Source organism: Ptychodera flava, chromosome 16 (genome assembly GCF_041260155.1).
Source record: "Ptychodera flava strain L36383 chromosome 16, AS_Pfla_20210202, whole genome shotgun sequence".
Lineage (NCBI taxonomy): Eukaryota > Metazoa > Hemichordata > Enteropneusta > Ptychoderidae > Ptychodera > Ptychodera flava.
The window spans coordinates 40,284,564-40,306,305 of record NC_091943.1 but is presented as its reverse complement, the minus strand read 5'-3'; the positions used below and the strand labels follow the sequence as shown (position 1 = coordinate 40,306,305).

At 36.2% G+C, this 21,742-nt stretch overlaps 1 pseudogene; it reads left to right on the top strand.

The window, feature by feature from the left end:
- LOC139114841 (RNA polymerase-associated protein CTR9 homolog) overlaps positions 1-21,742 on the top strand; it is a 91,893-nt pseudogene that overhangs the window by 59,528 nt on the left and 10,623 nt on the right.

The following is a 21,742-nucleotide window of genomic DNA, read 5'->3' as shown; positions in this document are numbered from 1 at the left end:
ACTCATAGTTATCATTAGTGAGTTTGGACCTATTAAAGGGCATTTGGGGGTGAACAGGTTAAATCTGTCTCCGGTTTGATATTAGATTCTACTCAGTCATTTTGCCATACTTAGGCTGTTCAGCATGAGTGTAACATTCGACAAAAACATGGCACACCATACCGTCAGACACAAACAACAGAAAGTCTCATTAGATGTGAAAATTCATAAATACAGTGCATGCTGTCTACGTGTACCCTTCATAATAAAAGTAGTTAGCTTGACACTTGAATAGAGCCAGTGTCATGTGAGGACATTTACAGGAAAGTGGCGTGAAGTCATGTTACATCTCACCACAATGTACAGTATCCCATGGGTGTGTACAAAGTGTACATATTCACATCATGCCCTTATTTCAGGCAAGAATCAGTTGACATAAATGCTACTTATTGATTGACTGATTTATATATTTTTTTTTTCACTCACAGGAAAAGAGGCATCTAGACAGGGCCCTGGCCATGTACAAGCAGGTGTTACGAAATGATGGAAAGAATTTATACGCTGCCAATGGCATTGGATGTGTTCTGGCACAGAAGGGATTTGTCAGGAAATCCAGAGATGTCTTCTCACAGGTACAGCGTGATAAAAAAAAGTATGATTGAACATTTTAGACATTGTTGGAACCACTTTTACAATCCCAAACTTTTATTTTTGACTGGACACAGTTGCATTCAGTGGGCATTAATTGTGCCAGTGTGTGTACTAGTTGTATTCATTATTGCTGGCACTTTTGGCATTAAATTACTCATGTTGGTTGTGAATTTCTTCCCTTCCTTGGCCACATACCTATGACAGTTTACCCTTGACATCCTCAGATCTATGCCTTTTGTTTCCTCATGAGTTTGTTACTGGCATGTGGTATGAGAATTTTGATATGCTTCATGTCATCGAGTTCAAAATAAGTTCGCTACAAAAGCGGGATGTGTCTCAAATTATTTCATGTCTACCTGTAGGTGAGAGAAGCCACAGCTGATATGTGTGACGTCTGGCTAAACCTGGCCCATATCTACGGTACGTGGAACAGAAGCAGTACATCAGTGCTATCCAAATGGTAAGATGTCAAAGAATTCAAATTTCTTCATTAGATTTTGTCCAATGGATCATGATTATTCATGTTAAATGTGATTGTATGATGCAATGAATTTGGACATTGTCATGTTTTTCAAAATCTATTAGCGTTGGTTAAATATGCAGGTAGCCAATACTGGTTCACTCATTTATGACGTGTCCTCGTTATTATTTGGACATATTTCTTGTGATGCCAACAAACAGTAATTTTAGAACCACTGGTTTCCAACTGCCTCCACCATTAAAATAACTTTGTATGAAGTGTTCATGATTGACCCTTCTCTTCCAGTATGAGAATGCTCTGAAGAAGTTCTACAAATATCACAACACAGAAGTCATGTTGTATCTGGCCAGAGCGTACTTCAGAGCCGGCAAGTTAATGGAATGTAAGAAAGTACTACTACAGGTGAGAACACAGCACCCTTTCTCTCTGTGTGTGTTAACAGAGTTAGAAAGTTAAACAGGAAGTTACAGGACCGTGGGCATGGGATTACTGATAACAGCCTTTTGCATACACTGGGCGGGAGTTTTTGAATTCTCATAGTATTGCTTTGACCGGGTGATAAATTTGAATAATCATGATGGGCACTTTCATGACATGTGCAGAGAGGGGTCAAATGGTTGTACAGGGAACACATTTTGAAACATATGCTTCCCTGACAAAAAAACGGTACAATGTTTCAGTTCTTTTTCGGCTCAAGTTTAGTCGCTATATATTCACAGACGTCATCTGCAAGATTTAATGACAATGCATCACCTGAAATATGGCAAAATTATGGGATTCACGGCACGTCCGATCAGTAGCGTGGCTTTTTCACATTTGCAGATTTACGGTAATCCGGTTTTTATAGGGGAAGTTCCTGTTGAAGACAGTTTAATACCAGGATCAGTCTATTTGTATATGTGTTGCTTTATAACGTGTCATGTTATTGTACAGATTTCATCAAAACAGGGCAAACATTACCCCCACAAACTGAGTGCAAACACTGATCCAAGGATTTCATGTAAATACCTTGATTGGAAGAGACATCTCTCAGACAAGTTCTGTTCATTGATTCGAACTGGTGTCAACATTTTGTAAATATCAAACTGCATGATTCTTTTCCTGATTTCTTTTTAACTTCCATTATAGTGAAACTTTCAGTGCATTGTATGTTGCTTATGCTGTATTTGAATTAATATTCATAATCTATTTACAAAATTATCCATGCACTCTGTATTTAATCGGAGAGATTGTGGACAAAAGTCAAGATCACATAAACTCATTAGCTAATACAAATTTTGACTCATATCCAATTAATTCTTCTACCGGTAAATATCTGAAATCTTATGCCTGTAGACTCGTCGTGTGGCACCCAATGACACTGTGATTTTGTACAATGTTTATCTGGTAATGCAAAAATTGGCAATGGGTGTCTTGAAAGATAAGACGAGTAACCTGAAAACTGTACTCAATGCTGTCGGGGAGCTGGAGTCATCTCATTGCTATTTCAGTCATCTCAGCAAGGTTGGAGACCGAATGAAATTTGATTTGAACCAAGCCAACGTTGAAGCAAGGTACGTTGAATTTCTGTTCGACTTAAAAACCTTTTTGGTTCTTTCTTATATCTGTGTCAAAAATCAATGGCTCTTTTCTTACATGCTCTAACTCATAGTTGCTGTTAAGGTGAATTTGTCTAATGGTCTAATCCAATATGGCTAACTTATGAATCTTGCAGGAAAGCTCTTACACATAGCTGTTGCTAATGTGAATTTGTTTTGTGATCTAATCCAATATGGCTAACTTGTGACTCTTGCAAGAAAATTAAAAGATATGTTTATATCTGTATAGTTATATGTTGTGGGCTAATCCACATCCATGTATAGTGGTTATTGGTGCTGTTTTAAGATTAAAAATTCAGCATAACACAGAATGTCAAATAGTAATGCCAAGTTCTTCAACGTAAATTCAAACTTGACAATCATTTGTATCAAGTGTCTTGTGTGTACCTTTGATGTCAGGATGCATAACAAGTAATGATAGATTTCAATCAGAAGACAATTTCAGGTCTGCAAGCTTGTCTCTTTATGCCATTCCTTTTGTAAAAAAGACAGCATTGCAGGAGATTTATTTCATCCTCTCCATTGTCATTTTGTTTTTCTCAATTGACAGGCAGTGTAATGATTTGCTGAGCCAAGCACAGTACCACGTTGCCAGGGCTAGCAGACAAGACGAAGAAGAGAGCCATCAGAGCACAACAAGAAGCTGAGAAGGAATAATTGAGAAAGAAACAGCTTGAAGAGAAGGTGAGAACATCAAATTGCTCTCTTATACACCACATTAACCCGTCAAGCCATTTAGCAAAATGCCTAGTGAGACAGGGAGTCATTTGGCCAGATAACAAATAAATTGGCGATCAACTTCACTGGTTTGGTACTGTTACAGCAATTGCAAACACTAAAATCAGCGGGTAATCTCAATCGGTGTCAATCGGGAATTATACTTCATTCAATTCAGTTTATTTTCTAAGATACACCATGAGAGAAATGGTTTGTACCACTGTGCGATGTTTACGCAGCCTGTAGTATCACTATCAATTTTATGGCCAGTGTTGGGCTTCCTGCTGACTTTTGTATTACAATCACTGTACCAGACCACTGAAGTTGACCGTCAATTTACTTGCTATCTGGCCAAATGACTCTGTTTTACAAGGCATTTTGCTAAATGGCTTGACAGTTTAATGTGGCGTTCTCTGTAACTGCTGTGAGATCCAAAATATCAGTGAACTTGACAGCTCCATTACCTCTTAGGAATTATAGAGTTTGTTGAACTACTGTTTCTGAGAAATATGTAAATATTTTACAATAGTAACAGGTGTGTATTAGCTACTGAAAATTGTGGATTCAATAAATTTGAAAAGCCAGGTAGAGACTCTGCCCTGATGGTTGTAAGAAGTTTCAGAGGACATGGGTACTTAGAGTATTTAATATTGAGTAATTGCTCAAATATAGAGGGTTTGATAACTGTGTGAGTGAAAAGACTGGTGTGTTTATATAAATCAGAACTATTACACACAAGTGTGTTGTCATAGAAATTTGAACAAAAGGAGAAAAACAGGCTTTGTGATTGGTTTGTGTGGATGAGAGTAAGTCAGCGTCTTGTCAACATTCTATCTGTATCATTGCACAGCTTGCCAAGGAACATCAGAGGGAACAGCAGACCCAGGAACTGCTGGAGAAACGTCAGCAGTTTGTAGAGAAGACCAAGGCAGCCTTGGTCTTGCCAGATGTGGAGGAAGAAAAGGGCAGAGGCGGCGGAAGACGAAGGGTGAGTCTTGATAACATGAAGACAGTTTTTTTGTTGCTTTGCGTTTTTTTGTTACAACATTTTTAATGCATTGAAAAAAGCAAAATAGAAAGGAGCAAGAAACATCACACAAAGAAACTAATGAGAAAGAAAAAGGACAAAGATAGGAGAGAAGGAACATAGACAGTTTAATCAACTGTTCTATTTTTAGCTCATATTTGGTATTTATATAAATACCCAAAAGAGCTTATATGGTGAGTCGGTGGCGTCTGTATATGTCTGTCTGTATGTATGTATGTATGTATTTATGTATGTGCGGATGTACCGGTATATCTGTCACACGCAAAAGATCCCAAACCGCAGCACCTAACATCACAGTATTTGTACAGGTAGACCCAGGGGTTGAGATGTGACGTTGTTCAAATGAACATGTCAGTGTCAAAAATATGCACATGAGGTAAGAAAAAGGGGAAATCCTACAAACGTGCGGGAGTGGTGGCATTAACTGAAACAGCCCTCACATCTGAGTTGGAGATTCTTTTATCTCTAACCTATTTGTATGCAGTGTACCTATTACCGGTATGTGTAGGAATGGTGGCAGTGACTGAAACAGGCTACTCCACTGACCTTTAGTCATTTCCTGTCATTGTTCATGAACTGATACAAATTGGCAGACCTGCTGAAACCATGAAGGACTGTGTTGAAACATTCCTCTGCTAAGCCTGTTCCTAAAGTTGACCTCCAGTACCTAAAGTTTCAGAACTATTTACTTTTGTCATTCTTATTTTTCTGGTATAATATTTCTTGCATGGACCAATTTAAACCAAATGTGAGCACACTGTCCTTGACGGTAATTTTATAAATTAGAATGAGTATGTGGCAATGACAAAATGTTTTATTATACCAATCACATGATGTGTTAAACTGCCACCAGATTTTCCATAATTGCCACCTGATTTCATATCTGGTGGCAAGCTTTTGCCACAAGAAATAAAAAAGCATTTCTATCCTTGTACTGTGAGTTTGGTCAACGTAACTGTGATGTCTATGCTACTTGCATATCAACAAGGCCTGGCACATTTGTTTGTGAGGTATGTCTGTCTATAGTGACATACATTCTATTCTTGTATTACTGCCACACAAAATTGTTGGTTTTCTGTCTTATGTAATTTTAATAAATATATTTATAAAGATATTGCATATTTTTTATCGTTATCTTTGTCACTGCTCTTAATTTTAGTATTTTATGTAATCTTTACAAAATACTCTAGTGAGAGCATTGTGCCAACATGATCATGTGTGTGTGTTCAACAACGTAGGTAATACGTTACTTTTGACTTCTTGTTCAAGAATTCCTACACTCCAAGGTCACTATTTCAATGATTGGAAAGTTATCTTTTTCTGAATCCAACATTTTCAGTATTTATTAACTCATGAGTCACTTATCAAGAATTGCCAGTTCATTGAAGGATAGGCAAGGGAAAGTTACATATTTCTTTCAAGCATTAAGTCAGAAAACCCAGTTTTACACACTTTGCAGTGCTATGAATCAAATGTAACAATTACAGGTCAAACTTGAGTTTTAGGATGAAAAGTTATAGTAGAAGAGAAAAATCTCCTATCTGGGATATAAACTTGACAGTTAGTTCAGATGAGGTCACCCGCAACCTTTAAAGGCTTTGCTGAAAGTGTCATCTAGTTGTGAATACTAACAATGACTTTCATGAACCGATCATTTGATTGTCAGTCAGTGATATGTGCTGATTTCAACTTCTTAATAATCTTTTCCAGAGTAATGATGGCTATGCCAGTAACGGAGTCTACTGTAAGCTGGACACAGACAGTGATGGGTATCCGGATGAAGCTGTGCTCTGTAACGATGAAGGATGCCAAGCTGACAACTGTGGAGTCATTCCAAACAGTGGACAGGAAGATAATGACAATGACAAGAGGGGTGACATCTGTGACATTGATGATGATGGGGATGGTAGATTTGACATTGCTGTAAGTGGACTGCTGTCAAATTTGTATAAAGAATATTTTGAATTCCATGTTGTAATAATACTATGTCTCTTATCTTTTGCACCCCCATTTCACTGTCTAGAAGTCCAATTTTACATAGAAAACAATGGGATTGGTTCAAACCACGGTGGTGAAAGGGTTAATAAAGCTTGTTTCTAGGCTTTGCATGATAAAGCTGCATGCTTTCCCAACCAGCCTGGGCCTGCCTTATATTTCTGAACTCTTTTGGCCAGTTAAGGACTTAGAAGTTTCTGTGCATCAGGGTTGTACCAGTAGATGCAATGTGTAAAATTTCCTTGCATCAGTGAGATCATTCTTGAGTCAGTAGCAAGTCATGTTAGTTAAGCTTTAACAATACGCACTGTATGTTTTTACTAATCACTATACGTGGTTTCACTTTCACCTTGATCAGGACAATTGCCAGTTTGTGAAGAATTTCGACCAGACTGACACAGATGAAGACAGTGTAGGTGATGCTTGCGATAACTGTCCAAATGATGAAAACCCGACTAACTGGACACAGATGGTGATGGAGATGGTGATGAGTGTGATACTGACGATTACAATGATGGTAGGTAGTGTTCAATCTTAGATGTCAAAACAGGGGGCCACTCTTGACCCCTACTCCTGTCCCAAGGGGGTCATTTTAGGAAATTGGGGGCCATCATCAACACATGTAAACCCTTGAATTTTCTGCAGAAAACACTATAGTCTATCAAGTCAAGAAAAGGAGAATAATCTGTTGCTTGTATTTCTACTTCCAATGACAGCATTGTGCATAGGCTGTTGTGTTTGCTGTCTTTGGTGAAGGCAAGTGAAGTTTAGTGACACAGACAGTATTGTGCATCTCTCCTAGTACCCAGGGTTTCATTAGGGTCAGGGTCAAGGACAGTACATATCTAGAGACCCCTCAGGAAACGTTGTATTAATTCACATCCACAGATAAATAACCACTTTTATTACATGCCTCATATAGTATATAGTAACTCGTTGATGACATCGCGGGTCACATAGTCATCATTTGACTGAAAGTGTGTGGGAACTATTTTCAACTTGACAACTTTGGGATTTAATAATATTCAAATTACGTGTTCTATATAGGATATTTGATTTTTAGAAAGTTATGCATGAAGAAATTGATAAACTGCATAACACTGATTTAAGTGTATAATGTTCCATTTGACAATGAAAGTCGTTCCATTTTTTTTACAGATTTTTGTCTGACATGGACATAAAACAATCTGATTTTCATTTACAAATAAACCCAAACATTTTGAGTAGGTATTTCTTAGAGTGTATAGATGACGGCCTGAAAATTTTCCTTTTTTCCACTGGTCCCAGGACCAGTAACCTGTATTTTTTTACTGGTCCTAAGGTAAAATCCAATGGTCCACAAAAATTTGCATAACAATACGAAAATGATTCATTTCTCTTACTCGTGTCATATTTGCTTTATTCTATCTGATTTTCTTGGGATGCACATGCAGCAAAGACTTTGTCAATCTTTGAAATACAGACATATTGCATCTACATCTACATTGACTTGGCAGATTTCTCAAGTTATTGTTCAGTAATTTCATCTGTCCCTTTTTACTGGTCCATGGACTTTTGAGGGGTAATTTTCTACTGGTCCTGGACCTCTGACCAGTGCCATTTTCAGGTCCTGTAGGTATGATGAAATTTTGTTGTTTCTGGCAAAATACAATGGCCTTCACAGGGTTCGATACTTGTGTAAAATACACACTATCTCACAGGACCAGCAAAAATTTTTATGTAGTGGTCCTGCCAGAAATTTGGTAGTCCTTTCTGATAGTGTAGCAAGTGCTGCTCTACTGTCCTATGACAATCAAGCATGGGAAGTCTAAGCAATCAAGCTTATTGGGGTGAGGAGAGGAGTTTCGAGAACTACAGCATCCAGGCACGTAATGAAAAAAGGAATTCAAAGTACTGTAGTGTTCTCTCATGCAATTTAATCACAATTTTGACAGCAATACTGCTGAATAAAACACCAAATTCAGAAAAAGGGAATATTGAAAACATAATACTTGACCAAACATGATTCTTGTGGATTGTAGTAGTTGTACCCCTTAAATTTTTAATATTTATTAGGCCTCGGTATATGCAGAACACAACACATTACAAGCAATCTGTGAATGTACAAATTCGTGTTCAGAAAACAATAGACAAATTTCTTCAATATTGGGCTCCCATGGGTGTGAAATTCAGAAATTCCCTTCCAAAAGCAAACATAATAAAGTACACAGGAACTGAATTACAGTATGGCAATAAACAATTTTATTCAATAAGTTCACCATGTCAAACATGCACAACTGCTGTTTGTACCACACCTACTCCACTTTTTAGCTCCGCTGTCAGAGACGCGGAGCTTATCCGATAGGCTGATTGTCCGTCGTCCGTCCGTCCGTCAACAATGGTCTTCTTCTCTGAAACCGCAAGTCAGATTTCTTTGAAATTTAGTATGGAGGTTCATAGGAGTGACCTCACTCAAGTTTGTTCAAATTGTGGTGAAATTTGCATAATTGTATTTTTGGGGCATTTTTTGGTGTTTTTGGTAAAAAAATCTTCTTCGCTTGTCCGATTGCTTTGAAATTTGATATGAAGTTTCCTTAGGGTGACTTCAGTCAGATTTATTCAAATTGTGGTGAAATTTGCATATTTGTATTTTTAAGGCAATTTTTGTCATTTTTCGGTAAAAAATTCTTTAAAATTCTTCTTCTTCAAAACTACCTGTCAGATAGCTTTAATATTTGGTACATAGGTCCCTAGGGATGATCTATTTCAGATTTGTTCAAATTGTGCAGAAATATGCTAATTTGCATTTTTAAGGCAAATTTTGCCATTTTTGGTCAAAAAATGTATTTCTCAAAAAGTACTGGTCTGATAGTTTTGAAATTTGGTATACAGGTTTCTATCGATGAACTTAGTAATATGTATTGAATTTCTGATGTAATCTGTAATTTTGTATTTTGGGGGCAATTTTTGCCATTTTTGGTCAAAAAATGTGTATTTCCAAAACTACTCATCTGATAGCTTTGAAATTTGGTGTACAGGTTTCTACAGATGAACTAAATGATATTTGTTGAAATTATGATGAAATCTACAATTTTGTAATTTTGGGGCAATTTTTGCCATTTTTGGTCAAAACATGTGTTTCTCTAAAAGTACTGGTCTGATAGCTTTGCAATTTGGTATACAGGTTTCTACAGATGAGCTTAGTAATATATATTGAATTTCTGATGAAATCTGTCATTTTGTATTTTTGGGGCAACATTTGCCATTTTTGGTCAAAAAATGTGTATTTCCAAAACTACTCATCTGATAGCTTTGAAATTTGGTGTACAGGTTTCTACAAATGAACTAAATGATAGTTATTGAAATTATGATGAAATCTGCAATTTTGTAATTTTGGGGCAATTTTTGCCATTTTTGGTCTAAACATGTGTTTCTCAAAACGTACCGGTCTGATAGCTTTGAAATTTGGTATACAGGTTTCTACAGATGAGCTAAGTAATATATATTGAATTCCTGATGAACTAAATGATATTTATTGAAATAATGATGAAATATGCAATTTTGAATTTTTGGGGCAATTTTTCCCATTTTTGGTCAAAAAATGCATTTCTCAAAAAGTACTTGTCTAACAGCCTTGAAATTTGGTATACAGGTTTCTATAGATGAACTAAATTTGATCTTTTGAAATTATGATGAAATCTGCAATTTTTATTTTTGGGGGCAATTGTTGCCATTTTTGGTCAAAACATTTACCGTATTCTCAAAAATTACTCATCAGATAGCTTTGGTTGACATGTTCTTGGGGATGATCCTATGTGATACATTCAAAGTATGATGAAATCTTCAATTGTGTATTTTTGCAGCTTATTTTAGCCATTTTTTCTGGCCACTGCATTGAGCTATCAAAGATTTCCACCTTCTTCATCAACATGTGTCAAAAATAGATATTCTCTATAAAATACAGCGGAGCTATATCGGCCACTAGGTCGCTTGTTAACACTAGTCCTCTGACACAGAAATTTTCTGAAATGTTACGTGCTTTCTGTTCATAGTTAATTCTGTAGTTAATATCATCATCTGATTCATCACAATAGAAAGCATCTACAGCACCAGAATCACGATCATCATCGTTAACATCGTATTTCCCTGTTAGCTAAAACTGCTCACTCGTGGCTACCAATTCCTGTACCTGATCATGCTCCTTATCACCCCACTCCACAACATCATCAATAACATTGCTGGGACTTGGCTTTTTTGTATCACTTTCATTAATACAAGGCTTTCTTCTCCCTTTGAACCAAATGTTGATTGATTTACATGGATCAAACGTTTGAATACTCTCACTCTCAAGCTGCACCATCATGAGATCTGACAGGATGGTGTCTATCAATCGACTTCTCCAGTCTGTTTTGACCATCTTCACAAGGGAAGCCCCCTTTCAGCTTCTGCTGAACTTGCAGGTATGGATAAAACCAGCCAAAGTGCAGTTGATCTGTTGTCAAGTCACAACAGAGACATTGCTGAATCTGTTCAAAATAAAACAAAAAAATAAGCTGCAGATGTAAGAAACAATTTCAAATAGAGTTTGCCCATAAAGTAAAATCCTGTTTAGTCACATTGTTGGATGATTTGACAAGATTAGCACATATCTGGCATGTAGAAAGTGTTTAAATCTTGTCCAGTCAGGAAGCAAACTATCTCCACCCTCCTGTGGCAAAGAAGGCCCAAACTGTTCTGTCAGTAGTGTCAATAAGTGGTTACCAAAGTCTACAAAGTAAGCATTTAACATGATAAGCACTCAAAATATTTAATACCATTAATGACAGAATTTGTAGATTTGAAGACTTATGCCTACCTGATATAAACAACAGATGGTCACTGAAAAGCATAATCTAACAGTCATCACACTGTCACATGGTAATATATCTGTTATGTAATTTTTTGAAATTAGTGTTCACAGTACAAAAATAGCAAGTTTTGGTAGGGCGCACAAAATGAATTTAAATCACTTTTTATTGAACTGCCATTGACAAGAAAACTGTCCATGTGTTATTATTTGTTTACTTACTAGGAAATGAATTCAATTCACCTTGTCAGTAGAGTATTGGGAAACCAAACATACTGATAGAACACTTCATGTAAAGTCATGCCATGCAAAATTATACAGTATAATAACACATTGACAAATTTTACCTGGTTCATCTTGGTGAGAAGAGGCCATGCATGCAAATCAGCAATGGATGTTGTATTTAAGATTTCCTCATCTACCTCAAAATGATCAGAGAGTCTTTCTATCAACTTGTGAAGCAGACTTTTTCTAGCTCTTGTGAAACTAACTACATTCCCTGAGAGCATCTGGCCACTAAACTTTCTACCTATCACCTGCATAAGTTTCAGACCATCACTAGGGTATGAGAAACTGGTGAGTGAATAATTATAAAATCTAATCTTGCCAAGACCTTGTAGCTGAAGTGATAACAGCTGTATCTTTCTTTATCAACAATTACTTCTGACACTTGTATACAACACATATACACATCAACAACCATTTGAACACATATGGTGCAATTTGTAGCAAGCGAACATGATCAATTAGTACAATACTGGTAGCTAGGTAATTACTCATCTCTCCTTGTAAGATTCTAAAATTGCCTCAGCTGAATTCAGCTCACCAAGGATGGACCCAACTGTTGTTGTTCTGTCTTGGAAAACCAGTGATAACATTGACAAGCACATGGTTATATCCCATAGTAAAAACAGAAAGTATATTCCATTTTTAGCTCCCATAGCCATATGTATATATGGCAATGGAAGCTATTCTTATAGGCTAGGGAAATGTCTGTATGTATGTATGTCTGTATGTCTGTGTGTCTGTATGTCTGTATGTCTGTATGTCTGTCCGTCAACATCAAAAACTCCAAAACCGCTGTACATTTCATCTTGATATTTGGTGTGTACATGGATGATGGGCTGTAGATGAGATTTTGTTCAAATGAAGTTGTCATTGCCAAAAATATGCAAATTAAGTGAAAAAATGTAAAAACAGTCAAAATTGAAAAAACTCAATAACCACTGAGCAGATTACATGAAAAATTAGCATTAAGTACTTTGGGCTGACATGAAATGATTGTGCACATCTTGGGTCAGTATCTTGGACTTGCTATTTTTCATGAATTTTTTTGTAATTTTCTCCCATTTTTGGTCGAAAAATCTCCTGCTCTGAAACCACAAGTCCGATTGATTTGAAACTTGGTATGGAAGTGCATAGGAGTGACCTTTCCCAAATTTGGGCAAATCGTGGTGAAATTTGCATATTTTTAGTTTACACGTCCATAGACTCCCATGTATAAGGCAGATCTCCATAGACTCCCATGTATAAGGCCACGAAAAGTAAAAATTTAGTTTCTCATCGTATTCATATTGCAAAAAGGATGCAGTGACACAATTTTTAGTCCCCACGGATGAAGTCCAGTGAGCTTATAGATTGGGTCATGTCCGTCTGTTCGTCCATCCGTGAGTCCATCCGTTCACGCATATATCTCGGATATTTTGACAAAATGTCATGTGACCTTGATGACCTTTGATCTCAAATATACATATTTGTCCATAACTCAGTAACCACAAGTGCTACCACCCTTCATATATGGTATGATGGGACAGCTTATGACGCCACATACTGTACCTCATTAATTATGCACATATCTAATTTTGAGCGAGCCAATAGAGCTAGAGGTCTGATTTTTGGTATATAGGGATAACTTAGCAAAACAATTTTTTTGACAAAATGTCACGTGACCTCGGTGACCTTTGACCTCAAATATACATATTTGTCCATAACTCAGTAACCACAAGTGCTACAGCCTTCATGTATGGTATGATGGAACACCTTATGACGCCACATACTGTACCTCATTAATTATGCACATATCTAATTTTGAGCGAGCCAATAGAGCTAGAGGTCTGATTTTTGGTATATAGGGATAACTTAGCAAAACAATTTTTTTGACAAAATGTCACGTGACCTTGGTGACCTTTGACTTCAAATATACATATTTGTCCATAACTCAGTAACCACAAGTGCTACAGCCTTCATGTATGGTATGATGGGACACCTTATGACGCCACATATTGTACCTCATTAATTATGCACATATCTAATTTTGAGCGAGCCAATAGAGCTAGAGGTCTGATTTTTGGTATATAGGGATAACTTAGCAATACAATTTTTTTGACAAAATGTCACGTGACCTCGGTGACCTTTGACCTCAAATATACATATTTGTCCATAACTCGGTAACCACAAGTGCTACAGCCTTCATGTATGGTATGATGGGACACCTTATGACGCGACATATTGTACCTCATTAATTATGCGCATATCTAATTTTGAGCGAGCCAATAGAGCTAGAGGTCTGATTTTTGGTATATAGGGATAACTTAGCAATACAATTTTTGACAAAATGTCACGTGACCTCGGTGACCTTTGACCTCAAATATACATATTTGTCCATAACTCGGTAACCACAAGTGCTACACCCTTCATGTTTGGTATGATTGGACACCTTATGACGCCACATACTGTACCTCAATAATTATGCGCATATCTCATTCTGAGCGAGCCAATAGAGCTGGATGTCTGATTTTTGGTATATAGGGATAACTATAGGAGAGAAATTTTTTGACCAAATGTCATGTGACCTCGATAACCTTTTACCTAAAATATATGTTTATGTCAATAAATAAGTAACCACAAGTGCTATGTCCTTTGTATTTAGTTGGATGGGAGACCTTATGACAACACACGCTTTACCTCATTAATTATGTACACATCTAATTCTGGGCAAGCGAATAGAGCTAGAGATCTGATTTTTTGGCATATAGGGATTAATTAGCAATATAATTTTTTTTTCAAAATGTCATGTGACCTCGATGACCTTTGACCTTGATTATACATATATATGCATATTTCAGTAACCACAAGTTCTATACCCTCCAATTTTGATAGGATATTAGACCTTAAGATGTCACATCTTGTACCTCATTTATAATGCGCATATGTATTTCTTGGCTGGCCAATACTGCTAGAGGTCTGATCTTTTTTCCCGATTTAGAACCATAACTTAGACATGCCTCATGTGTTTCAAATTGGGAACAACGACATAGACCTATGTGCCCATAGATCTCAACATATACACTCCAGTGATACTTCTTAATGACCACATTTTCCTGCCCCATCAAGACTAATACTCCTATTACAAGTGGGGACTATGTCATTGTAAATGACTTGTTGAGATAATGGTTGTATCACAGTATTCGATATATCTAATTCTGTATTTTTTCCATTTTATATTCTGAATAATTACATTAAACATATTTCACTGTCTCCAGTACATTTCATTTAAGTATTTTCACTTCATGCACTTTATCCCTTTCACACATGTTCAAATATCTGACCAGAGAACAAACACTAAATAGTCCAGGATGGGAGCTACAGTGTCATTGACGCTATTTTTACTTGTCAGTAACTGAAGAAAATTCCTGGCTCCAGCTGCAGAGTCTTTCCTACTGGCTGCATCACTGATATTATGGATCTGCAAAATAAAAATACATCCCCACTACATTACAGTTGACTCACTACATAAAAAAACCCCAATGGAACAAGCACTGATACGGTGCCTTTTTCCAAATTATCACTATCATACTTTGATGGATCACAGAAAGGCCCGTACTGATATGTCCTTCAGGGGGCCAGGTTTATGTGAGAATGTTTGGATCATGATTAAATTTCAGGAAATATATTGCCACAAGAAACTGAAACTTATTCACCTTCCTCCTTGTGTACTTTTTTGTAAATTATTAACTGTGATAATAACAAATTTTAATAAACAGTCATTTTAATGAACAACTTATAAAGATATTTCATTCAACTGTTCTGTTAAATTGTAACAGTTACTGTAAATCACAAATTAGGGCAATTTAATTGTAACAACCTGTTGAAGATGAGTAACAATCAGTCCATATCCATCAAGGAGGTTACGTATGGGTCTCTTTGTGCGGGGCAACCAACGTGTACCAGACACTCAAGTTGGCATCAAGGGTTTTTTGCCATGTGCTTCAAATGCCACTATAAGGTTGCTCCTGTTTAGACTGCTGTTTCTATAAAAGTAGTACAGATTGGTCATCAAGCCATCAATTTTGTAATACAGTGGTATTGATTTGCAGGCATCTTTTATAGGCCAGCTCTAGGTGGTGTGCAGAAATATGCATGACAAGTATGAATGGTCAATGCATGTAGATCATCCTGGAATTTCTTCACCACCCTGCCTTTTTTGCCCACCATAATACTGGCTCCATCTGACCCAAAGCCTATGACCTTCTTTTTCCAAGTTTCATCTCCCAGTGTTGTTGATAGTAACTGTGATATTGCATTGGCTTTTGGGATATTTCTGATGCCAATAAATTTGGTGGACACAACACCCAAATGGCACGACCTTATATACCACACTTCGGCTTCTCTGTGTTAGCTATCAGTTGAACCGTCGAATATTATTGACAAGTATCTAGCATCACTAAGAACTGAGGACAGTGTGCGCCATTCCCTATCAGCAATAACACCAACAAATTCTCATGCTCTTATGTCATTTCTGTGAGTAGAACCAATATTCAATCCTTTGGCTTCATCTAAGTCACACAGCCGTGAGAAATCAGAAAATTGACGGCCATGTTTGGCAAGAACATGCGAGCTTTTGAACATGATAACAAGTCTGTTAAGCACGTCTTTGTTCAAGGAGATGAGTACCTTCTCCATCACAGTCTCACCTGATTTAGCCTATTGAGCTTTGAATCTGCCGACATTCTTCTTGTGACAAGAAGAATTATCATATGCCTTTATGGAGTTCAATTTGAAGTTAGTACATCCAGACACAAATGTGCCAACTGCTTTGTATTTCCTACAAACTTGACAGTACATTTTCTTTACTGTTGTTAACAAAATATGCAAGCCATGCATATTTCTATTTCCATGCTGGTTGAAATTCACAAACTCTGACAGTTGAATCATACGCTTAGTTTTTACTGCAGAACTTATAGTCCATTTTTTTTGCCTGCAGGAGGAGTGTATCCCATCAAAAACGTTCCATGATTAAAAATCGTCGGCATTTAACATACGCTCAAAAAACAACACCATGCATGACATGTGCATGACGCCATTTACGACCAGTGCACATCTAGAAATGCATATCTAGAAGAGCGCCACCATAGGCGTAGCAGTCCTTCAATACTGCGCTAACAATTGCTAGCGATTGGCTGATTACCTTTATTTGTTGTTAAAAACTTTGCTGAAAACATCACTATCCCATCAGACTACCCATAAAAACATTTTACTGGTCCTGGACTCGGGATAGTGGGCCAGCGTGAATTCTAACTCTGGTTCATGTGAGTCTTATAACTCTGATATGGCAATTGCTACGGATGAATTTGAGGTGATGATTTTCTGATTATGATATATAATATATTGATATCATTCAACTGTTAGATGGCCCAGGTTGTATAGGAAAGTGCTAAACACCATGGCTTTCTGTTGATTTACATGGCTTACAAGTCATGGTTCAAGAAATATTGAAAGGATTGGATCCAGAATGTAGTGACCTACAGAGAACACATTGTCTGAATTGGAGGAATTACATGTGACCCAGGCCCAACTAACTGTGTGTAGCATATAGATGGGTATGACAAGCTGTAGCCACATGATTTCCCAGTACATGGGTGTGTTGCAGGGAAATTTTGTGGTTCAATGTCACACTCTACTGGGGGTTTCCCATATGTCATCATGATTTGTACTCAGAGAGTCCTCAGTGAAATCTACCACGTCTCTTATGTGTACACATATTTTCAGACTTGTTTTACAAATTCTGAAAACATACTTTTAAAGACACCATTCTTCTCAATTCTCTCCCATTTCAAATAATTTAGAAAAGTACACTTGATTGAGAGAGACGATAGCATTTTTGTAAAATTTTCCACTGATTGTCTTCAGCCAGACAGTACTGTAGATTTCACGTAATTCATTATGATTTGTATCCTCATAGATTCCCTGGAGAAGTCTACCAGGTCTCCCATGTGTAGACAAATTCATAGACTACGGTAGTAGTAAACATCTGAAAACGTACTTTTTAAAGGGACAAAGTTGGCCATTTTTCATGAATTTTGTGTGATGCAAGATAATTCTTATATTGTTTGACTTGTTGAAAGATACTGAATAAATGGGTGACCTTGCATATATTTGACCCTGGTTTTAGACACATTAAATGAAACCATAGCGAAAATGGATTAATGGTCATGACCATTAATTCATTTTCGCGATGGTTTCATGTATTGTGTCTAAATCCCGGGTCAAATATATGCATGGTCACCCATTCATTCAGTATCTTTCAACATGTCAAACAAAATAAGTAGTATCTCCTATCAAACAAAATTCATGAAAAATGGCCAACTTTTTCCTGTAAGTACACCAAATTCTCGATGTTCATTTTAAATGATTTGGAAAATTATGCAAGATTGAAAGAGGAGATGTCATTTTTGTAAAGTTTTCCACTTATTGTGTCTTCAGCCATACAGAATAATGTAATGCAAAGTAGGGAGACTACTTGCACCTTCTTTTTGAAATAAAAGGATATTGATTATTTCCCAGTGGAAATGATAAAAGAATATTGCATGCTAAGTTTTCTCAGAGAATGACCCCTTCAGTTTGTCATGACTTGCTGCCTAAAAAGTATGGCATTTGTACTATCTACAGAATATGACTTATGGTTGTTCAATTGTTATTTGGAAACTTTCACTGAAATATCTAAACATACTTTTGTTAGTTATCATTTAACAATTATTCTGATGCTGCACATTATTGCTTGCATACAGAACTGAAAAAGTTATAGGAAAAGTTACCTTCAAGGATACAAATCAAGGAGAATTGTGGGTAATTCATTGTACTGAGCTATACAGAATAAAATGATGAAGAGTAGGGAGACTAGTTGCACCTGTTTTATGAAAGAAAAGGATATTGATTTTTCCAAATGGAAATAACAATAGGATTTTATATTCCAATTTTCACAGAGAATGACCCCTTCAGTTTATGATAGCTTGCTTCCCAAAAGTATAGCCTTTGTAGTACCTGCAGAATGCGACTCAATGGTTATGGAATGTTTTATTTTGGAATTTTTCTGAAATATCTTAACGTACTTTATTAGATATAACTAATCAATTATCTAAAGGTTTATATTGTTGCTTTCAGGCAGAACTGAAAGAGTTATAAAAACTCTAACATTGTGTGTACAAATCGAACTGAATTGTGGGTAATTTATTGTGCTGTATGATGTCACATGCTACAATAATTTGCATGAAACTGTTGCTGCATACTTGTGTCAGAAACCTGCAGAAAACATTGCTCGAGGACAAATTATCTGATTCAACTAATTTTTGGTAGATTGTTTCTAAATAGTAAGACTTGAGTGGTACTTAGTGTTTAGCTTGCACAGTTTATGCTAATTTTCATGATTTATGATTGCAAAAATCAGATATTCTGACAATGACTGTGTAAGATATGATAGGTCTTTGTAGAGATATTTATCATAACATCATATGATGGTATTGATGGATATACATGTACAGTAAGCAGTGCTGTGTCCATTTATTGCTAATATATGCATCATTAGTTCAAGTCCCTAATTTGCATGTTATCTGATGACTGTGTGCAGGTGTACATGTACACAGGTGGTTGGTGTGTATGTAAATTCACTGTACATGCATGCCTCAGCTTTATTATTCAAACCTTTCATTCCTGTTCACATGCTGTCAGTACTTTGGTGGAGCATGACCAACTTTGTGGCTGTCCTTCTGTGTTACCTGAATTACCATCCTAGTAAAGGCCTGTATTTGTTATTGACAAGGAAGATATGAGTGAAGCAGTTTCCTGTAAATCTGCAATAATTGCAATAATTAGGGATACTCAGTGTGGCCAAAAGTGGGACCCAATATGGTTAAAATGGCTGAAAGATGACAAACTGTACAATGAGTCCAGTGAAAAATGCATTTAGTTTCCAAATTCTTTCCATGAGAATATTGTAATGAGGTATACTCAGTGTGGCCAAAATTGGGACCCAATATGGTTAAAATGGCTGAAAGATGACAAACTGTACAATGAGTCCAGTGAAAAATGCATTTAGTTTCCAAATTCTTTCCATGAGAATATTGTAATGAGGTATACTCAGTGTGGCCAAAATTGGGACCCAATATGGTTAAAATGGCTGAAAGATGACAAACTGTACAATGAGTCCAGTGAAAAATGCATTTAGTTTCCAAATTCTTTCCATGAGAATATCGTAATGAGGTATACTCAGTGTGGCCAAAATTGGGACCCAATATGGTTAAAGTGGCTGAAAGATGACTAACTGTACAAGGAGTCCAGTGAAAAGTGCATTTAGTTTCCAAATTCTTTCCATGAGAACATTGAATATTCTGGTCAGTGACAGTGTGCACTGGTAAAACCATATTGATCAAGTATGGCACTATTGCAACCCATATACTTCCTGCTTTGGGAAATCTGTCGGCACTAATTTGCTCTGTATAGCTGAGTCTGTTCATAGCACAGAACCATATATATATATATATATATATATATATATATATATATATATATATATATATATATATATATATATCTCTAAGTATACAGATGTCCTTGAGGGAAATTACAGTGCTCAATGCAAAAAGCAGAGCGTTATAAATAAACAGATTACTTCAAGTACAAAGTAATGAAATCTATTACTTAAGTTTCATGCATCTTGCAATCCTCAGATAGAGGATTCTATCTGAGGATTGCAAGATGCATGAAACTTTAGTAATAGATTTCATTACTTTGTACTTGAAGTAATCTGTTTATTTATATATATATATATATATATATATATATATATATATATATATATATATCACATTAACTAGGAAGTTTCATATTGTTTTATCAATTATTTTACTCAATTAAGGATGCAAGTTTGAACAGATGTTGATCTCCAAAGATTTGATTCCACAGAAACTATAAAGTTTGTCACAACAAGTACCATATCAAATTTCGTCTCACTTTTACTAAATGTATCTGATTAATCACACCCCTCCCTGCAAATTTTGTTAAACTTCTAAAGTTGCTACTTTTATAATAAGGCAGCTTATAACCATTCATTTTCACCAACAAGAACAAAATTTACTGCACTCAGTTTTACCTTAGAATAACAGTCAGTACAATAAATTCACTCAGTACAACACAAGTACCAATCAAGGTTGCCATTCTAAAAATTTCTCTGCTCTACATATTGGCAGTATTATGAAGCATCTCAATTGTTTAATTATATCTGGTAAAAATAAATAATCCAAAAAAATCAGGCTGCAGGTGTACATCATAGTTTGTAGGAAACCTGTCAAACTGAAAGGGGCATTCTCTGAGAAGTTACAAAATAAATTTGTCATTTTTATTAGGGGAAATACGTATTTTCTGGTTTCATAAAAAGATTTGACTATGGTAGTACCCTGCTGTCCCATTACAGTTACACTATTCTTACTGGACAAGGACTATCTGTGGAAAATTATACAAAAATGCTTTTTCTCTCATTCAAACGTAACTTTCCAAATAGTATACATTGTCAGAATCTATAAATCTAAATTTGTCCCTGAACTTGTCTACCCATGGTAGGCATGCTAGACTTTCCAGAGGAATTGGAGGGTACAAATCAATGAATCATGGGATATCTTTAGTACAATACTTTGTAACAAATAATCAATCCATGTAATGTGACACACTTCTCCTTGGTTTATGTACTCAGACATCTACTATAGACTTGTTCAATTTCATTAATATCTGAACAAATTAAAACTTGAAAAAGTTTGTTCACAGATTATGGATTGTGTGACAATTTCTGGAGTAAGTTGGATAAATTGCCAGTGTTTGTAGGTGCTAAAATTGACATACTTCTCCAGGCACACAGCAACAAAGATGGTCTCATCATACCATTTCTGTCATGGACATTCAAAATAATGTGCAAACATATGTTCAACATCTTGCCTTGCTCACCTTGATAAAGTCATTTACGACTGTTAAAAATGATTGTTGACAAAATCACAGTGCCGTAGAAAAGGGATTGATCTTCTCATCACTCAAAGTGGGAAATTAGAAAGAAATGAAAATCATAACCATTCTGTTTGTTTTTTGAAATATGGATAAAAAAGATTTTGTGCAATAAGTGATCTCAT